This window comes from Botryllus schlosseri, chromosome 10 (genome assembly GCF_051294905.1).
Source record: "Botryllus schlosseri isolate E-star chromosome 10, Bs_hap1, whole genome shotgun sequence".
Taxonomy (NCBI): domain Eukaryota; kingdom Metazoa; phylum Chordata; class Ascidiacea; order Stolidobranchia; family Styelidae; genus Botryllus; species Botryllus schlosseri.
The window spans coordinates 14,932,674-14,948,469 of record NC_137245.1 but is presented as its reverse complement, the minus strand read 5'-3'; the positions used below and the strand labels follow the sequence as shown (position 1 = coordinate 14,948,469).

The following is a 15,796-nucleotide window of genomic DNA, read 5'->3' as shown; positions in this document are numbered from 1 at the left end:
CAATGACGTGATGTTTGATTTTTAAAATGACTCCCTCAGGGCAAGTCAAATTATTTCTTCAATACTGCGTTCCAATTTGTCTCTCCAGTCATGCAACATACTTTACAAAAAATATACTCCTTTTGAATGATTAATTTTATTATTTCAATGTTATTTCTATAACAAATAGCAAATGGAATTTGTACCACAAATCATTTCTCCCCCCCTTCCCTAAGTAACTACTTTGAATAAGGCAGGCGGAATTGGTCCATTACACAAGATTACTTCCGGGTTGGCGGTCTGCAATAACTTATAGCCCAGTTTACGCAGAATACCCGCTTGTAATGCGATTATCCTTTTTTTCTCGCGGGTGCTTTGATACTTTTTGTTTGAAAGGTGTATGTATTGTCTTCCCATTGCTCGTAATTCGGTCCTCAAAATATCATTCAGTCTTTTGTCAGTTGTCAAATGATACAACTCATCGGACCCCGTGTACTCGGTATATACAGGTAGCTGGCCAACGGAGTGCCCATGCGAGGCGCCCAAAGATTCACTGTTAATGATCGCTCGGCCATTGTTTTTCACTATATCTCTCAATTGTGAAATAGTAGGCGAAAATGTCATTTTTTGTTTCACAATTTCCTGTAGATCGCCCCAGGGGTGCATTCCCTTGGCAGCAAGCGAACATTTTTCATGTCGGCAATGATACATCAGTATTCGGCTAATCGAGTCCTTTTCATGTTTTGACAGGGTTTCACCGTCATGATCATTTAGCCCTGAAGCATATATGGGCCAGCCTTCTGATGGTGCCGCTGCCATCTCGAACAAAAATGATCGTGACAACCCATCTGAGGTAAAAACCTCGCGTGTGCTGAGCTGAATTATTTTGGTTATCGGAAAACTCGACAGATAACCGAGCCAGCGTCTGATTAGCAACTCAGGACTTGGATTTTTTGCACCATTCATCATGCGTTGCAGAAGGCCGAATACCCCAGCGTTGTCAGTAATAATTGCAAAAGCACTTCCGCGTAATATGGGTTCAAATTTTTCAACCGTATTTCGCAGGGCTTTAAGTTCCTTCAAACAGGGGTGGTAATCGCGAGCGCTCTGCGAACTCCATTTCTGTCCGTAGTATGCTATAGGATAGACCGTTTTGAAAGGTGCTTGCATTCCAATTTCTGTTTGAAATAAGATCGCACCGAATCCAACATTTGATGCGTCTGTTTCGATATAGATAGGCAGGTCAGGGTTAAGATGATACAGGATTTTTGTGTTATCCAAAAGCTTTTTAATTGCTATAAAATCATTCAGTAGTTCCTGTGTCCACAAGAGCGGAGTGAATTTTGCTCTGGTAGAAGGCACGTTGCCGGTAAGAGCATCGAATCGACCCAATTTTAAACTTAGGTCTGGCAAATGGTCAGATATATATCTCAGCGCGCCAATGCACCCTCGCAGTTAAAATATATTTCGTGGTGGAGCTAGCATTTTGAGTGCTCGCAATCGTTCCGGTTGTACTTCTACTTGTTCCCCGGTGATTGTTGCCCCAAGTAAATTAATCTTTTTCTTGCCTATAAAGCATTTGTTTATAGACAATGTCAATCTCATTTTTGCAAGCTGTTCAAACAGTATTTGTAACAGGACAATATGATCAGCCACAGTTTTTGTACAAAGAAATATGTCGTCAATGTATACGTTAATGGGGTTAGCTTTAGCTTCATCCATTCTGCCCTGGGACATCATGTGCTCACGATAATTTTCTGTGACAGGTTCAACAACGTCCGTATTCATAGAAAGCTGGAAAATTCCAGGCGAGTTAACAAAACCTTGGCAAAGCTTTCGCCACCTTAAGGATTTACCTTTAACTGCAATGCCAAAGTAGTGCTTTGAATTTTCATGTATATCTACATGGTAAAATGCTTTCTTTAAGTCCAATAAGGACAAGACCGGTCTGCCATGAGCTAGTTGTTTGATGTCAGGAATTAATGGTAGATAGACGTCAATCCGCTTTACAGCTGCATTCAGAGCTGTAATATTTGAAACAATTCGAAATTTCTGCTGCCAGTTGGGCTCCAACAATTGATTTGAGTTCAATTTTTGGGGTACTACGAAGATTGGGGTACGCCAATCTGATATACCGGCCTCAATGACTTGGAGATCAATTAGGTTATCAATTGCCTCATTCAGGGCTTCCATTTGAACCTTCGCTTTTAGATTGTATGGTGCCGATACGAAAGCGGGAGTTGACTCATCTTTTAATTCCACTTGGCAGCAATGAGTTAAAGCTTGAGGTTTTGCCAAATTACCACGCAAATCTGACAAAATATGTGCATATGATTCATATACACTCTTCCATCTGGCCTCATCAATCAAAGAATTTTCGGGTACGTTATGGTCTGGTGCTTCATACGGAGTTTCTGCTAGTTCCTTTGCAATCTGACACAAATTATCTAGCTCAATCCGTACACCACGATCTGTGCCGTTTTTCAAATGATATTTCGTAATTGGGCTTCCACCATGTGGCCATACCTTTTTTTGGACATTTATCACTAGAGGGTGAGCTGGTGTTGGCTTACTTTTATCACCATGGAGACAAGACATGCCTGTCTGTCTATCCATAATCGAAGAACTAGACGCCATTTCCGCGTCTTTCTGACCGTTAATGATTAGCTCTTTTTGCAAAGACGTTTGCATCTCAGATGTCTTAGGCCCGACATGTTCTGTAATTTTCAAAACATTGTCAGCTATGCTCAAATTTTTTGTGTCATCACGACAAGAATCATTTGAAGTCATCTTAACTGGTTCAACCGATGAGCACATAGCTTCTAGTGACCGTGCTGCACACATTGGTTTGCAAATACAAAGTGCACTACACGTTTTACAATCCGAAATATTGCCATCAACATGGTTTGGCAAAATGACTGAGGTTAAGTAGTCATTTACTTCCGCTGGATTTAGTAGTTCAGTTGTTATGGATGGCAAATCATAAATTTTCATCATCCATCTGAATCCAATAATATCAATTGGCACACCAGTACCGGTGGCAAATGGAATTGACAATCCGTCAATGTTAATGTGTACCAATGAATTAATTCTCGGCACACCACCAATGCCCCGTAAGGCTAAGTTGAGTGGTATTTTTTTATCCCAGCAGTCCGGATAAAATTTTTTGACAGAAGCCTTTGTAATGAGGTTTGGAATTGAGCCACTATCTACAAGGAACTTGGAATCAACATTTGTGTCAACAAAATACAATAATTCCTTCCCAAATGAATCTATAAATACCGACTGGTTATCATCGAGGTGCATATTGTAACTCACTACAGTAGGTAAATTGTCAGTATTTACATTGTTCAGTTGAGATGATAACCTTAATTCTGGCAAAATTAATGTCGGAGAGTTAATTTGCCTTATTAGTTTTTCTGTCGATGCATGCTATGTCGCAACTCCTGTTGTGACCAGTCTGGTCTTTGATAATTAGTCAAATTCTGCGATCGTGACCATGCTGCATTATTTCCTGCACAATATTCAGGGATTGTGGTCATTGTGGGTGGTGCGAAAGTTAGATTTCTATCGTGCCAATGGAAAGGATTTTTCTTGGTGGGTCTTTCTTCAAAATAGTCAGTTACTAATTGTACTCGCTTTACCAATCCAGGTGACCCTTGTGAGTAAAAGTATTGATCCAACTCCTCAACTGTGAGTATTCTTTTTTGAAGTAAATTTTTACCACTTAAAAATGATTTCCAATTATCAGCAGTTTGCTGAAGCAATTTAGCAGGCAGAGGTCTCAATCTTTCACGAATTTCATAATTCCCATGTGGATCTCGGCCTAGTACTAGATTGTTTAGCCACAGTACCGCCTTAACTATGCAATCGCGTGACAGATGCCCTACACTTCGGCATAAATAGCACACTGCCAACGATTGTCCATTTTCTGGTTGTGTGTATAGGCCCAGTGGTGCAAAAATATTTGGGTTTGCAAGGAATCTGAAATCATTACCGTTAGAGAGGGCTATTTCACGAGCAGCTTCAGCGTTTCTTAGAGTGAGATCTCGGTTGTCTGTCGCGTTTCCTGAATCTTGTGTCGCAGTCAGAGGTTGTTGAGTCGGAGCCGTAGTCTGCGGGCGTCTGTTTGCTCGGCCGATATTTACGTCGACGTTGTTAGGCGGTATGAAGTTACGTTGAAGACGTCGCGCTGCACGCTCAGGATTTCGACGTGGTTGTACAATACTGGCTGCTGGTGTTTTGCTTGGTTGTCCCATTGCTGAGTACGACGACGTAGGTGGCGTCATATTATAGATGTGGATGTCTGGCAGCGCTGATGCCTGTGGTGTTGATGGGCTGATGGCATATGAAGCCATAGGTCTGTCATGTCTGTTTGTTGAATTTGCTATGTTCGCATCCAGGAGCTCCGAATTCCAAATTCTTTGGAGCGCTAGTAAAAAGTCCGAATAGCTTAGCGTCTCCCACCCGTGCATAAGGTACCTCAGTGAGGGTGGTAATTTTGATCTTAATACGCGGAATAATTTAAGTCCATCGTCACTCTGTTTTATAGGTTCGTCTTCGGCAATACCCATCTCGCGCAAGACTTTGTTGATTTTTAACATGGGGCCCTGTGTGCTCCAGTCGTAGTCCTTGGCAAACTTAGCGATGACCTTTTCTGTTCCAATACCAAACGTTGGTAGAGCTATGGCTAAATCGCTCAAAATCTTGTCCCATTGAGGATTCGGAACCGTGAACATGTCTGCCAATATTTCTGCATCCTCCGACGGCCTGCTTCGATCAATTTGGCCTGCATCACGTTAGCCAGGACTCGATCGATAAGGCTATTTCCGTTATTATGATCTAGGATGCGGAGGTGGTCCTCTATCCAAGGCAACAACGGTGTTGATCCAGCCGATTTCATTACAGAGATTATTTCTGACATCGGCATAATCCGCTTGTTCCTGTATGGCAGTGGGTCAGAAATATTAGATGCCGCAGCATCTGAATCATCGAGCCTCCCCGAATCGTCATTTTGAGCCTCTTCTGGCAGGTACCACGGTACTCCGCGTCTCTCAGGGGAAGGAACTACTAAACGGCCTTGTTCGTGGATAACATTAGGCGAGAAAAGTGGCGGTGGAATTAATTGAGTCCGCTGTGAAGCCAGGATTCTCGGCTCGATTTCTGGGTCTTGTTGGGGTAAAAATGACCCACGGATTATCAGGTTGTTAGGAATCGTATCCACTCCTTCTACTCCTGTTACGTAACACTGGGTGTCCCTACCTCCATCTAAACGGGGATATATTTTCTTGTAAGTATTATTCTGTTTGGAGTCTGTTGGTGCTAATTTCTGCGGTATGAGTGGGGCTATTTTTTGAGCAAAGACATCACTGTTAGTTCCCTTCTCGCCAGTTAGCCTTTGCTGTCTGGTCACTGCATATGCTGGTGGCATAGCAGGTTGGTTAGTCACCCACAAGTTCGGCGCAGGCGGTGATATAACTCCCACGGTGGCTGATAACGTTGCGGGACTGGAGCCGGTTATCGTTCTCTGATGTGCTTTTCCTAAATCAAATTCTGCCGACAGAACTTCATTTAATATTTCAGGGGCAATCTTCATGGATGCTTTCGTAGTTGCGCGTTTTATCATTGATAGGTCGGCTTGAGCGGTCTTGACGTCACGACTGGCCGAGTCTAGTTCTTTTGTGGTTTTCGGAATTAAATTTTTCATGTCGTTGAATAGTTCAGCTTGTTGTTTTACGGCCAATTTCAACTGGCTTCGTTTCATTTCTACATCTTGGTGACGTTTGTATGTGTCTTTCATAAGAGCAAGATTCTCTTGTAGGGCTTGAGCATCCTTTGATGTAGATTTCGGCTTTTTCGAGAAAATTTTCTTCATTGTGAAATATTGACCCACTATTTTTTCGTTGCCTTTATAATTTGAAATAAACACCCTCTTCTGTTGAAATATTCGTAGAGTTCGAAGATGGGTATTCACCTTTTGAAAACCAGCATATTTGTGCCACAATCCAGCTGAGCATGAGTGTTGAAATAGGCACTAAAATACACCTCATGAAGATCTGTCTGCAACGTATTTCTCTGCAGCACATGTGTGATATCACAAATGGAAGTTGAAGAATCCGTACGGGCCACCAATTGAGTGGAATAGAATGTTCAGGAGGCAGTGATATCACTGATTCTGACAGTCAATGACCTTCAGTAGTCTTGAAACCTTTATTCCAGGTTCTTTTCTTTCTTGCAAACTTCCAGATGTTCAATCTTCACACAGTGCTCCAGTCAACAATGACCATATGCGGTCCAGGGCTCAGATATTACTAGAAAACACATTTCCTGTCTTAATACAACCCAATACTCCAATAAATATAGTGTCATTTAACTGCTAAATAGGTCTAATTAACAATAAATTCAATTATAAATGATTCGCACTTATAAAATTCTTCAAAGCATAATTCGAATTTTTCCATTCACGTCTATCATGCACAATTTATAAACCAAATTACACTCATAACGCTCTAGTATCGATTTGAATCATCTGTCAGTCAATTCCAAGATGTAGATTACCTTCATAATGCAATATACAGTCGAACCTTTCGAAAAGCACATATCAGTTCTTTCTCAAAACCATAGCAACAGCTTCTCTGACTGGCGCCATTTAAGTGAATGATTCAGAGCGGTACGAACGTATCAGTATAACGAAAATTCGAGCGGTATCGCGTCATCATTATACATAATACATTTGGGAAATGTAGTCCCTTGTACCTGGCTTGCAGATGTTATTTGTGCTAATTCAGTACTACTAATTCGGGTTCTATTTTTCATAGGGTATTTTTCCATTTTAATCCCTATAATCAATATATAGTTGTATTAAGCTTTTTTTCAATATTTGTATATTACCGCCTATCAGAGCAAAATTTCTCAATTTAAAGCGAATTTGTAACTTCGCTCCTGTTAGATCGAAGGATCCTGACATATATATATAGTGTTGTCAGTTATAACACGAGACGTCCATTATGGTACAATATTTTATACTTCGTATATAATATTTCAGCAATCACCAATACGGAAATGCACATCTTCAGTCAATTTTTAAGGAATCTTTCACGCCCTTGACTATAATGCCTAAAGGCATGTCAGATTTCGTATCAAGATACGTCGCTCGTTCGGAACTCAATGGCGACAATAGTGGTTGCTCATAAATCTTGATATCGATTTTTTGGCGAACAGCTTTGTCTAGCGACAAATAGTCAGAGATTCCAGTTTGTCGGTAGAAAGGACAATTAGGATTTGATTATTGTATCTAATCATTTAGTTATTCTGTTAATGTTGAGGCCGTTATATAGTGTGATTACGGCGTTATTTAGGTTCGTTTAATCTGATATCAACGGCAATTATTTCCGTATTTTACATCAGATACCTAGCACCAGAATGCTTTAAGGTATCTTAACAGGGGAAACTGAATGTTTGTCATAGATAAAGATTGTACTCACACTAATAATTGTAGTACTCATCAGATTACAGATAAATGGCAACTCCAGAAAAGACAGTTTCATATAATAACTCTCCAGTTCTCAGATTGTTCAGCAACATCAGTTCTTTCCTTTATTCTTATTCTTTTCATCATATCGGATCAATAATGATCTTAGTTTCCCAATCTTTACATGCCAAAGGTACCTGTTTTCGTACACATTCTCTGCCACCGGTCGGAGCTCCTCCATATTGTAGAAACAGTCGCCTGCTGCTAGAGATTCAATGATAAGGTTGGGATAATAGATGAATATAATGGCATCTCTTCTTATTTGCTCGATAGCTGCTTTCTTCCAGTTCACGTCCTTCACGGGTTCACACAAGGATGACTCTAAACCCTTGAACATTGGGAAGGCCGTTGGCAATCTTCTCCGTACTTCGTCACATAATGAGAACGCATGGAATATATCTTCCTCCCTTTCGAGAAAAACTGGGCAATTAGTTCTTTCCCACACATCAATATGCATCTCTTTCCAATGTCTCTTGCTGTATCCACCTTTGAGAGAAGGAATTATGTCCTGTCTTAGTTTGTGTTCTCTTGCAAATCGTGTTATGTAATGGTCGATATCTATTTCGATTTTTCCGACGATGAATTGGTAGTTGATTATATTGAGCTTGTTTCTTCTGTTACAGACAGCTCGTTGTTGAGTCCATTCTCTGATTCTTGAATTCAATCTGAAAGCCAGTCTTTCTACCAACTCACCACGGAATCTGTGCATGTTGTTGACAAGGCCTGTTAGCAAGGTTGTCAAACTCAGGCCTTCAAATCTCGATTTTTCTTTGCCTTTCAGTAGGGGTCCGCGACAGGAAAAAAAGATTACAAAAAGTTTGACATTTACACTCCATTTCAAATATAACTCTGTAATCATTGTCTAGAGGGAAGTCATCATCGGAATCAATTTCCGGTAGTTCAGGCTCCCATTCTTCAAGTTCAATGACAGAAGTTTGTGATGTTGCTGGTAGTTCTGATGGAGTTGCCATATTCTTTACAATGAAAGTTTACAATGCATCAATCTCACACTAAACAATCTAGAATCAATAGCAAACATTTTACTATATGTAAAGGCTTCACTTTATGCAATCAAAAACACACTATGTGAATTAACATATGATACAACATCAATATAACATATGATACAACATCAATATAACATAATGATACATGAATGTCACTTGCAAGGCCTGAATCTTGTCCTTCTATTATCCTTTTTGTAATTAACTTATTCTACTTTCTTTCTTTCAGCTATATTAGTCTAGGTCAACTACTTCACCCAAGTTCAACAATTGGTAAGTCAATATATTTATGTACTACCCGTCTAGTAATATTTCAATACCGGTATATAAACTAATTTGTTCTGTCTTCCCTAAGTTTCATTGAGTATCTGTCCTCCATATTGAAGAATATGCTTGTGATCGAATGAATGTTCTATCTTGAGTGGGGTGTATATATTTATTCTGAAATATTCAGAAAAAATCTATACTTGTTTATGTCAAATAGATTTTTGCATTCCTCGCATGGCTACGCCTTATTTTTGCAAAAAGTCGTGAGATGTTTATCCGATAATCAGTTTCATATCACTTCCGTCATTTCAGATTACATCACGGTACCGAGAGGTACCAGGAGATACCGCGAGACATCGCCCAGGCTTCATCCGACACAAGGTTAGTCTTTATTCGCATTACGTAGTGTGCACATTACTTCATAGGTCAATTTTCTTGCCGAACCAGTATGTTCGACTCTTTCATTCCCGCATAAACACATTTTTTGTTATGTCAGATATATTTTCATCGTGACATTTACTCAGTTCATATAATTTAGAGATTTTATCTTCCGAAATATGTTGGTTTGCACTCACGATCTGTCGTTTAGAATGCAGAATTTCATAATCTGTTGGTGCTTCATTTTTATATCGTACCAGTAATTTTCCATGTCAATTGCTATGCCTACTTGAACGATCGATTATGTCATTTTATACTAGTTGAGAAAAACTCATTTGTCAAGTTTTCCACTATCTCTGTGATGACTAGTAAGACATTTCAATAGTGTTGGGTGCAATAAAGCTTCATTTGAATGGGAATTGGGAAAATTTGCCCTGTTCTATGATGTAATGGCTATTGGTGTTCAGTCATGCCGATTGAGTTATAGGACAAGTAGTTACATTCATTAAAAATATGCTGTTCTTGTCTCCCTTGTTTGTTGGGTATTTGGTGCGGCAGTATTCCTCAATAAATAGTCAGGCTTAAACTTCCCATATGTGATGATTTACTCTGTAGACCTAAACTTGTTTCTAGGATAGACGCTAAATTTTAATGAATAATGTTTTGAACTTCCACTCACTGTATATTTACAGCCTCATCCACTTTCTCAAGAGATCCAGTGACCAATTCAACATGAACATGCAGTCAAGTTCTAACTACACAATGAAGGACTTTGATTGGACAAGGTACTTGTAATTATGTTATGATTAGTCATAGGAATGTTGATCTTGTTTAAAAGTTAAATTAACCTGATTTTTATGTAAAGAACATAATATAACACCCTTACTTCTTTTTCTTTCCAGGGTTACTAGAGGAATAATGCCGCCATCGACTTCAGCATATCGTTGTATCCTGAGCCGAGTTATTCTTCTACTCACAATCCAATATTTAAATAAGCCATGCCTTCAATTGATCCCAGGATTGTATAATGTGTCCTAAGGTTAATTCATTGACTACTAGGTTGTGTCTACTGTATGGTGATGCGTGAAATTATATGCATTTTCTACCTATCTCGTAATTGGATATCACATAATTTTATTATGCTTAGTTCAATTGAGTCATATTTTTTATTAGTTATAATAAAAAGGGGCCAGTATTAGTTATTACTATAGGGATAACTATTGCTTGCACAATGGCATGTATCTTTTTCTACTTGGCTTCGTATGGATTAGCCTGCCCTGGTTTCGCAGTTTATAGGAGATTGTCCATATTCCTACTAAATATGGTCTCGAAACTTTGATAAAAAACAGTAAAATATACTTACATCATACTTACCCAGGAAGTGTCTTCGATAATCTAGGGTCCTGGATACTCAGTATTATCACAAGGTTGCATAATTGTCAGCCTGTGCTGTCTAGAAATAATATTCCTTATGTACAGAATTTTGGAATCTTCTATCGTCACAAATCTAAATCCACATATTTTTGCGAACACCTTTTTTTGTTGAATCTGAATTTTAAGACTCCTTTGTAATATATGTATTTTTTTTGTATTTTATAACAATAAGAACACCCAAAATGATATCATTGCAATTTAGCAGCAAAATTGAAAGCTTCAAAATTAAATTCACCTATATAGATTAAGAAACAAAATATTTTTCAGTTTTTGAGGGTTTTGTGAATTTTTAGGTATATTTATTTGATTATAACTATGTAGCCGTGATTTTCTTCATGTCAACATATTCATTTCACCAAAATATAACGAAAGAAATGAATTACAGTATAATGAAACAAAGAAATGAGATATTAAATGATTTTTATAATTATTTACATTTGACCCAATGTATGTAAATGTTACTGTGTCATTTCACAGCAATCTGATGTAGCGCCTGCCTGAGAAAAGAAATGGTAATCTGGAAAGGAAAAGGTTTGGGATAGTATTTGAGAAATGAATTCTGCTTAAATGACCCGTCACTGAATTTTCCCGCATATCTATTATAAAGTATACAGTCACTGTCATTCCATTTTAGAAAAATGAATCTACTTTATTACAGGGGTGATGGACTCCAGCCTATTTTGGGATATATCATCAGTTTTACAAAAGACATTGTATTTATGCGACAGTCTTGAGATCACGTCTCACATATGAAAGTAAGTGTATTTTTCACATTTTTCACGTCAAGCTTCCAAGGTAGTCTTAGTACTGTATTGTTACAGCCCCGGGCTAGCATGGTTTTTACTGCATTGCAGGAATAAGGAATCATCTTTTCCACAGTACAGTAATAAGCCTGTTGTTTACAACTTATCACGACTTCACAGCCTTGGGCGTGTCAGTCCGTTTGCACTAGTATTACATAGTTAGTCAAGTTTTCATGCTTCATATCTCAGTGAATAATAGTCTGAACATAAATCATTATGCGATTAATTCATTCACTTCATGATTTAATGCCATAATTTCTGAGTTATTCTGCAATCCTTCTAGGATTTTCCTTTTCAACTCGTGTCTCACATTACGTTTAACAATTCTACGTTGAGCACGCATATTGTATTGTTTCTTTTGACTGCAGAATTTTCGTACTAGATATATCATTATTCCAGTGATTATTGCTATAATAATTCCAGCGCTTACAATGCCAGAGAGATTTTCATTTGCAAGTTCCTTGATACTCTTGACGTGAGTTCTGAAGATGATGTATGAATCTATTTCCAATGAAAAATTCCTCTCCAAGGCGGATAATTTGTAAAGTTCTAGAGTCCAATTGAATTTTTCTTCATTATCACTTGGCGATACCATCCAGCTTGAATTTACATTAGGTTGAAAAGCTAAATATGTCGCCTTAGGCATATTCTTGGTACTCAACTGTTGATCTTTGGTATGATCAGGGCCCAACTCCTACTTCATAGTAGTCTCACAATTACTTAGATTTAAGTTAGTGGTGTCCCAGGTTGATCTATTTGGTGCTAACGTGCTATGTTCCCAAGTAATATTCATATGGGTCACCAGATTTCTCGTAGTTGGTTTGATCTTTTCACCAGTTTCTGCTGTAGCTTGCGTGGTATATGGTGCTAAGGACGTAGTATTGTAATTAGTGTTCAATTTTTCTTCAGTACTATGCCTCGTAATGTGCATGGGACTCTGTCCACTGAAATTAGTACTTCTACTATCAGTCGTGGGTCCGATTTCAACTCTTCTAACTGGCATCAATGGTTGGCTTGTTGACCTAAATGTTATTTCTTCCGTCATAATCGGATTTTGATTCGTGCTATTGGCCAAAATGGTGGTATGCTCCCAGGATCTTTTTCCAACCCTATGTCTACTAGAATCAGGCGTGGCAATAATACTTATGTTGTCTTTGACCGAGCTGTTAGAATTATTCATTACAATCTTGTGAGACGTATTTGAAATTTCTACTGTATTTGCGTGTTTTGTTATGAACGTTGGAGCACTTGATTGTAGTCTGCTCGTGTGGCTCGAATCAGTTTCTCTTCCTTTTGTCGAAACGTTGTTATCTAGCATGTCTTCTTGGGTAATAGTTTCTGTAGCTGAGCTGTGTTCTCCCACTGGGGTTGTTGAAATTTGTTGTAATTCTTCCGACGTGTTTAATAAGTTTAATATGGGCGAGAGTAAACCTGGCTCCTCAGTTGACGAATTTATCTTTGGTTCTTTTGTTGCTCTAAACGATACATTTCCATTTGTTGTTACAGTCCACTTACCGATTTGTGGTATCATAGTTGAGTCCTCTTCGTAGTTTGTGGCGTTTGCACTAAAACTTGGGTCGTCTTTTGATCATGCAGTAACGGCCATCATGATTGACATCGGTTTTGTATGTGTTGTAGATCGGGTGAATGTGGCATTTCTTGTGATTATATCTGTATTCTTCATTGCTTGTGTCGTTGTATTAAATACACCTGTAATGAGAATGCTTACTCTTCGTGTACTTACCTCCTCTGGAAGTATTATTGATGGCGTGGAATGTTTTGATGGTGTTGTGGTATTGAAATAAATTGAATTTCGTTGAGCTTCTGGCGAGAAGGTGGTCGCATCTGATGCTGTTGTTGGTGTGTGCTGGTGTTGGTCAGTTTCTCTTGTAGTCGTTAAATTAGTTGGATATTCGGTCAAGGTTACCTGTGTTGGTATTTGTGATAGTAGGGCCTCGGGCCTAGTGACGTCATAGGTCTGATTTCTCCCAATAGTAATGTTTGATGATTTCAATATTGTAACAGGCGTTGTCGATAGAGACGATGTCAATACCTTCGTCCTTGATGTTGACTCTACCACTGTATATGCGCCAATTCCTATATTATCCGTGATGTTTGTCACAACTGATGATGTCATTTGAGATGGTGTAATTTCGCTATTTCTCAATGTAGTCATATCTGTTTCTGGTATACTGGATGTTAGTGAATCGCCTCGGGACACAGCTTCCTTATAGGCAAAAGGGACATAAATTAAACTTCCATTTTGAAAGCTAGCCTTACAACAAATTCTTATTTCAAACAGCTCTATCTGTCGCATACTCGCTCTTAATAGAATCATAGCTGCAGTCATCTGACTGAATGCTTTGTTTAATCGTGATACTTCTGTCGGCAACAGTCCTTTCTTTAGTCTGAAGATTTTGTTTGATAATATATTTATCGTTCTTGGAAAATTTCGTTCGCGAGACATCATTGCTCTTAATCTAGATCTTATCATGTTAATTGGTCTGGATATATTAGCGAAAATGGTAACTACCCTTTCTCGTGCTTGAAACCAACTTTCACGTAATATTTGGCCAATTCTATTCGTATTTTCATGTCTCCATACCAAAAGGAAGGTCTGATTACTATGTTCAAATGATTCGGGAATGCGAAATCCTTTGTTTTTCATCAAAAAACCTCCATGAACATTCACAAATTGTTGTTTATTTAGTGAAGGGTCTTACGTCATGTGATTTCCAAGCATAAGTTTGGCCTCAACTCCCCCCATAGGCTTATTACATTTTGTCTTTCCCAGCACCCGACGATGACAATTTGGGTCATTTGCCATCATAGATGGTGTAGTTTCTTTGATTGGTATACTTCCTGCTTGTCTAAGGTTAGGTCCATCCCGAAAACAGTTGTCACCGTCCTCTACTAATAGTTCCGTAGATATATTCGGGCTAGCTTTAATCCAATATATACGATTTGACGACACTCTGTTAAAGTGTCCCGATGGCCATTTATTTTCAGAGGCAGCATATAGTATGCCAGAATCTAAAGCACTGTCAGTATTATTCCTTGTCGTAAAATCATTGATTGTACCATCTTGTTCTTGTATGAATATTCCAGTATCCACTATTTTCATGACTGGATTTTCTCCCTTAAATTGGCAAGCGTAACATTTTGTCAATCTTTGATCTCCCGTTGTACAAACATAGAATTTACGCATTGAGATGCTGGTTTCGAATTTCTCAGGATGCCATATTTTTGCACAATTGGCAATCACTACTCGATAATCCATGAGCAAATTTATGATTAGATATTTGTATACTGTCATTACGGGAGTGTGTGAATTTCGGGGATTTGATATTGGTAAGGTGATATTATTTTCAGCCCAACGAAAAATAAAACGCGCATTAAATTTATCTGCTCCTACGTATCTGATCCTTCTATACAAATTTGCATATGCCAGAGGTGGTTCAATATAGTGAATCTTCCTCCGGCAAATACAAGTTTGCTCAAAGGTTAAAGGATCCTCCCAATATGTGTTATGTTGATTTTTTCTACCAAGATTATTTTGCAGTGTCTGACCAAGGGTCTTGACTGTTCCAAATTGACTGCTGTGTCCTGTAATCATTTCAATGTGACCATAATTTGAAGTAGTTGGTGTATCTAGTTCAAATAACCTATGTAATGGGGCATGTGATATAACTTGACTCTCATTATAGAGCATCCAACGTGAAACATTTAAATCGTGCAAATTTATTAGTGACATTTCAGTAAGAGATACTTTTTTACCTTGACTCAAATTGATTAGAATCCACATGATCCCAATTATCACCTCCCGGAAGATCTTTATCTTCATGATTTCACGATTGTCGGTTAACAATATACTTTAAACTTAAATCTAAATATAGTAGGGGTATCAGTTTATTGAAACAATTTAATTTACCTTTTATTTCCAAATTTTATCTTTGATGATACGTTGGAGCGAGTATTGCTGTATAAGTGGTCATTTCAGATCTATTATTCCTTCCTTGAATTTCTCGATGGATTTTCTTTCTGTTCGGAAATATTACTGGATAGATTTTGATCATGCAAATCAATATGCCTATGGCTGCAATTACTCCCACTATTGGTAATACTATGCTTCCAATGTCGCCAAACAATGCTTGTGTTCCTGCTCCTAGGATAGAAGTTATTCCGTGTACTCCTTCTGTGATTACAGTTTTAGCGCCGTTCGCGACATTCTGTAAAATTGTTGAAGTACCATTTGCCAAGGTTTCGACTGCGGTTCCAACGTCGTCAAAGAATTCTTCCCCAATTATTTGGTCAAGATGGTGGAAACTTACATTGCTGTTTGAGAACTCTGAGGTATTTACAAAAATACTATTGTTCAAATCTTCTTGCCAGCGTGTTAT

The 15,796-nt window shown here is 38.5% G+C and overlaps 2 long non-coding RNA genes across 2 annotated transcripts in view; both read left to right on the top strand.

Moving 5' to 3' along the window:
* The window catches only part of LOC145448350 (uncharacterized), a 28,626-nt gene that overhangs the window by 6,236 nt on the left and 6,594 nt on the right, over nucleotides 1-15,796 (top strand). The gene's annotated exons all lie outside the window — the stretch shown is intronic.
* LOC145449220 (uncharacterized) lies at nucleotides 8,859-11,355 on the top strand. Its single transcript, XR_013918181.1, has 3 exons — nucleotides 8,859-9,162; nucleotides 9,852-9,944; nucleotides 10,062-11,355. It is a non-coding gene; the product is annotated as an uncharacterized LOC145449220 (long non-coding RNA).